Genomic DNA, 6,416 nt, shown 5'->3' with positions numbered 1-6,416 from the left:
CATACAACCGAAATAACATTTTTAGGATATCACATCTCCCCCAAAGGTATAGAAATGGATAACATCAAGGTCGAAGCCATACGGTCCTGGCCTGTTCCCACCTCGAAAAAGGATCTACAAAGGTTCTTAGGGTTCGCAAACTACTACAGAAAATTTATCAAGAATTACTCATCCCTAGCGAAACCTCTAACTGCTATAACCAGTGTCAAGGTTCCCTTCCATTGGTCATCTACACAACAGACAGTTTTCAACTCCCTAAAAGAGACATTTTGCCAAGCACCTATCCTACAGTTCCCCGATCCAAACTCACAATACATACTAGAAGTTGACGCTTGAGACTACGCCTTAGGTTCTGTCCTCTCACAGCGAGAATCACCAGAGAAACCTGTACATCCAGTCGCTTTCTATTCCTGGGTGATGAGCTCTGCTGAATATAATTAGCCAGTTGGTGAGAAAGAACTACTGGTAATGAAGTCTTCCCTTGAACACTGGCGACAACTCCTTGAAGGAACTAAGTTCCCAATTCTTATATACATAGACCATAAGAATTTGGAATACCTACAGACTAACAGAACTCTATCTGCACGGCAACTCAGATGGAGCCTATTCCTCTCCAGATTCTACTTCCACATCACGTATAGGCCTGGAAGTAAGAACGGCAAGGCAGACGCCCTCTCGAGGAAGGACATAAAACCTGAAAAATTCAACCACCCAGCTACTGTTCTTGCTCCAGAGCAGATTATTCATTGATAAACTGAAACAATCTGAAGAGCCCTATGACATTAAACAAATTCTCGATTTACATTCAGATGGACTCCTATACCACAACAACAAATTGTACATACCATCAAGCTTACGACCGTCCATACTTAAGGAGCATCATGACTCCCCTATGGCTGGACATCCGGGCATTACAAAAACCATTGAATTGATCAAAAGGTCTTATTGGCGGCCTTCCCTAACCCTAACAGTTAAGGAGTATGTAGAATCCTGTCCTATTTGCACCGTCTGTAAAACTGAGAGGAGACGTCCTTTCGGGCTACTTATGCCCCTTCAGATCCCCGGAAGACCTTGGCAATGCATAGGAATTGATTTTATTGTAGACCTCCCTATCTCTAACAACCACAACACTATCCTAGTTGTGGTAGACCTTTTTACCAACATGGCACATTTTCTACCCTACCACAAGTTGCCCACATCTTCGGAAATCGCCAGCCAGTTCTTTAATAACATCGTAAAATTACATGGTATACCCCAGACCATCATCTCCGACAGGGGAACTCAGTTTACTTCCCGGTTCTGGAGACAGCTGTGTAATAACATGCAAGTAGAACATCGCAGAAGCACAACTGGCACAACACCTTTTTTCTCGAACTATGGATTTCACCCTTCGTTCCAACTACATCCTCAGACCGATACCACCTGTCCCCAAGTAGATGATACCACCAATTCCTTCCTAGACCTCTTCCATCATCTGAGGGAGAACATATCCGATGCTCAAAACCACCAGAAACGGTATTATGATTTAAAAAGAAGTCCAACTCCCCTATATAGAGAGGGAGATATGGTTTGGTTATCTACAAAACATATCCAGCTCAAAACTCCTAGCAAGAAACTTAGCGTGACCTTCATTGGACCCTATCGAATCAAGAAAGTAGTAAATAATGCCGTTACTCTGGATCTACCTACCACTCATCGCTTACATCCCACTTTCCATGTGTCCTTGCTCAAACCATATTGTACTATACGGCAAACATTGATAAGCCAACTGACATACAACCTGACTCAGAAAAGGACTATGAGGTGGAAGCTATACTGGATTCACGAATTAAGAACGGGAAACTCCAATATCTGATACATTGGAAGGGATACGGTCCTGACGAGGACTCTTGGGAACCATCCACCAACGTCCAAGCACCTCGACTCTTTCCTTATTCCACAGACGGTTTCCAGAACGCCCAAGGTTTACAGCTGGTGGGCAGCTGCCTTGAGGAAGGGGGTATGTCAGGAATTCCAAGATTGCACCAGTCTCCTTTTAAATACACACCTCACCTCACAAAGGTTATTTAAGCCTGCCACGCCACCTAACTCCTTGCTTCAGTATTGTTTAGGTAGAGGTGCTGAAAGTAACAAGCCTCTGTCTCTTCGCTAAAGCTGTGGATTACAACTCACTACCTTCCTTATAACCCTGGATGTCTACATAGAATAAGAGAAGGAACAACCTACCTAATCCCTTCTACCAAGGAGGATTTCTTATAAACTGCTAATCCTTTCCGGACATCGAGGAGTTGCAGCCGCAGTCTCTCTGACACAAACAGGCCCATTTATCAAGCTCCGTATGGAGCTTGAAGGGCCGTGGTTCTGGCGAGTCTTCAGACTCGCCAGAAACACAAGTTATGAAACAGCGGTCTAAAGACCGCTGCTTCATAACCCTGTCCGCCTGCTCTGAGCAGGCGGACAGGAACCGCCGGAAATCAACCCGATCGAATACGATCGGGTTGATTGACAGCTCCCTGCTGGCGGCCGATTGGCCGCGAGTCAGCAGGGGGCGGCGTTGCACCAGCAGCTCTTGTGAGCTGCTGGTGCAATGTTAAATGTGGAGAGCGTATTGCTCTCCGCATTTAGCGAGGTCTTGCGGACCTGATCCACAGTGTCGGATCAGGTCCGCAAGCCCTTTGATAAATGGGCCCCAGACAGTCTTCCGGCCAAATCAGCTGTGAGTCGCTCGCTCCGCTTGCTAACAGCCACTACAGCCACGCCTAGTAAGCACCTTGGGAGTGAATACCTCCTCACCCTGCCGAAGTTTCCTCCGTTCAGCACATAGCACTGAACGCAACAGCTTACATCCTTGCACACTCCTCGGCTCATTTTTCCTAGCAGGCAGGCATTACAACATACAAGCATACAGTACCGCTGCATAGGAACACCTTAAGCACTCAGTCTTGTTTTGAAGCCTGTATTCCTCCGGTAACCAGGGAACCTCTGGGAATTGAGGTTAGGTATACAGTGAATTTCCTAAGGGATTAATCACTCTCAGTTCTCACAGGTACTTCAATACTCAGGCTGGGTACAAAGTATCTTTATAAACTGCCTTAACCTTAGGTTGCTAACAGCAAACACTTAGTAACCATTGTATTTAAAGGCATACACACATATTATTTAAACAGGACTGCAGTTGAGATCCCCCACAACGTTACAAGGCAAACGGATCCTTACACTATGTGAGAACGGCCGTTTTTGTAAACTCGAGAAATGTGAGTTCCATCAGACTCAAGTAACCTTCCTAAGTTATGTTATCTCCGTTGCAGGGTTCTCCATGGATCCTAACAAGTTATCTGTAGTTCTGCAGTGGCCTCGCCCAGTTGGTCTTCGGTCTATTCAACGTTTTTTGGGGTTCGCCAATTACTATAGAAAGTTTATAAAAAACTTTTCTTCCTTGGTCAAACCTATCACAGACATGACCCGTAAAGAGAATGATCCACTCCATTGGTCACCTACTGCCATTAAGGCCTTTGATAGTCTTAAGACTGCCTTTGCCTTTGCTGCTGCTCCAGTTTTGGCTCATCCTAACCCTGTCCTGCCTTTTCGTTCTTGAGTTTTATGCGTCTGAGACTGGAGTAGGTGCCCTCTTGTCTCAACGTCCTACGCCTGCCAGTTCCTTGCATCCATGTGGTTTCTTCTCTAAGAAATTGTCTCCAGCGGAGTGCAATTATGAAATTGGCGACAGGGAATTACTGGCCATAATTTTGGCACTCAAGGAATGGAGGCATCTTCTCGAGGGTACTAGTGTGCCAGTGCTCATTCTTACTGACCACAAGAATTTAACTTATCTATGTGAAGCAAAACGTTTGTCGCCCCGACTGGCCAGATGGGCGCTATTTTTGTCTTGGTTTAATTATGTGGTCTCCTACCTGCCTGGTAGTAAGAATGTTAGGGCTGATGCCCTTTTTTCGACAATTTTTGCCTCTGTCCAAGGAGTCTGTACCTACTCCATTTATACCTCCTGACCATATTTTGGCTACCATACGTACTAATTTGACTTCTCCCTTGGGGGAGGAGATCCTGGCTGCACAAACCAATGCACCTCCTGAGAAACATAGTGGTGTTTTGTTCCTGAGAATCCTCAAACTAAACTTTTGCACACTTACTACTATCCTAAAGCCGCAGGTCACCCAGGCAAAAACCAAATGATTTGGTCTGTCACTCGACAATTCTGGTGGCCAGGTCTTCGTTCTGATGTTGGTGCGTATGTTACCTCCTGCTCAGTTTGTGCACAGAATAAGACTCCCCCTGTCACGCTCGGCCGCCGGGAAGCTCCGGTGGTCCTCCTTGCGTGCTTGGTTGCCTGGCAACGTCTCGCTCGGCTGAGCCGTCCCCTCCAGCTGACGTCAGGACGCGGCTTCTTATTCCGGGCTTCCTGTTCCTTCGGTGCCCGTTTGTGTGTTTCACTTTGTGGCTTCTGTGAGAACTCTGCTGACACTTTGTTCCTGTACCTTAGTCTGGATTAACCTGTTGTCAAACTCTGCATCATTGACCACGCTGTGTTTAACCCTCAAACTGCCTGATAAACTGTTGCCAAACTCTGCATTACTGACTACGCTGTGTTTAACCCTTAAACTGCCTGATAACCTGTTGCCAAACTCTGCATCATTGACCACGCTGTGTTTAACCCTCAAACTGCCTGATAAACTGTTGCCAAACTCTGCATTACTGACTATGCTGTGTTTAACCCTCAAACTGCCTGATAACCTGTTGCCAAACTCTGCATCATTGACCATGCTGTGTTTAACCCTCAGCCTGATAACAAGTTGCCAAACTCTGCATTATTGTCCACGCTGGTGATTTACCCTCAAACTGTCTGATTACCGGTTGCTAGACTCTGCAGTACTGACTACGCTGTGCTTAACCCTCAAATTGCCTGGTTTCAAGTTATCCACGCCTGCATTATTAACTGTTTATTGTTTAACCCTCCTTCTGTCTGAGAATAAGTTGTCTTACCCTGCAACCCTGGTACTGTGGAGGACTATTCCTGAACTGCCTGAATACAGTTCCCTATTCTGAAGTTTACCTGGCTGATATCAAGAATTCCATTACTCTTTCCAGAGGACTCAGACCAACACTGCTCCATATCGTGAGTACCTTGTTTTATAGAAGTTGACGTGGGGTCACATCCTGGATTAAACTCAGAGTGCAAGGGTGTTGTTTAAGTTCGCCCTAGCATTTGGGTCTTCTTCTGGACATTACCTAACCTGACACCTCCGTTCCACGTGGGTGCAGATTCAGGATTGCCTTCATCGTTTTATGCAGCGCCAAAAGTTCCAGGCTGATCGTAGGCGTCTGCCCGCTCCTTCCTACCAGGTTGGTGAGAGAGTTTGGCTGTCCTCCCGCAACTTGAACCTTCGTGTGCCTTCCAATAAACTGGCTCCACGTAATGTTGGTCCTTTTCGAATACTCCGACGGGTCAATCCTGTGGCCTACGCTCTTGACCTTCCTCCTGCAATGCGCATCTCCAATGTTTTTCATGTCTCCCTCATGAAACCATTGGTTTGTAATTGGTTTACCACTGTGTTGCCTCGTCCCCGTCCTATCTGTGTTGACAACCGTGAGGAGTATGAGGTCAGCAGCATTATTGACTCTCATATGTCCAGGGGCCGCGTACAGTATTCATGGGTTCCCTCCTCTGATGTTCATGCTCCCGCCCTCCTCCGTGCCTTCCATGCCCGCTTCCCCAATAAGCCTTTTGTCCTCCCACGGGGGAGGGGTCATTGAGGGGAGGGAATCTGTTGGCGCTCTACAAATAACCGATAATAATAATAATAATGTCAGGGTTTTTTCCCTGCTTTGTTTGCCATGTGCTGCTGGCAGCCATTTTACTCACCTCTCTTGCTGACTCTGGTGTATACTGTGTGCTGCTGCTCATTTCCTGCACTTCCTTTTAAGGCCAGACTGGTGTACATCATCCGTGTGAGACAGGATGCAGTCTCAGAATTGTGATGTCATCACTTATTATTTAAAGGGCCTCTGTTCAGTATGCTTTGCCCTTGCATTGTCTCAGACCTGTTTATGAGTTCCAGTTCCTGTGTATTAGCTGGCTGTCTGACGTCCCTCCTGGTTCTTGATCCCTGTCTTGTTCCTGACTCTGCTGTTCTCCTTGTTCCTGATTCCGGCTCGTCTGACTACTCGCTTTGGCTCCTGACTCGGCTCGTCTGACTATTCGCTTTGGCTCCTGACTTGGCTCGTCTGACTACCAGCTCTGGTTTTGATTCCTGGCTTGTTATTTGACTTGTGGACTTTTTATAATTTTTTGCTATTAATAAAGGTGTGATTATTTTTGCACTTCTCGTCTCAGTCTGATTCCTGAGTAAAATAAATGTTTTTGTGTTATCATTCATATTCTCTGAAAAATTGCCAAGAAA

The sequence above is a fragment of the Bombina bombina genome, chromosome 1 (assembly GCF_027579735.1).
Source record: "Bombina bombina isolate aBomBom1 chromosome 1, aBomBom1.pri, whole genome shotgun sequence".
NCBI classification, from domain to species: domain Eukaryota; kingdom Metazoa; phylum Chordata; class Amphibia; order Anura; family Bombinatoridae; genus Bombina; species Bombina bombina.
This window is presented reverse-complemented; position numbering follows the sequence as displayed.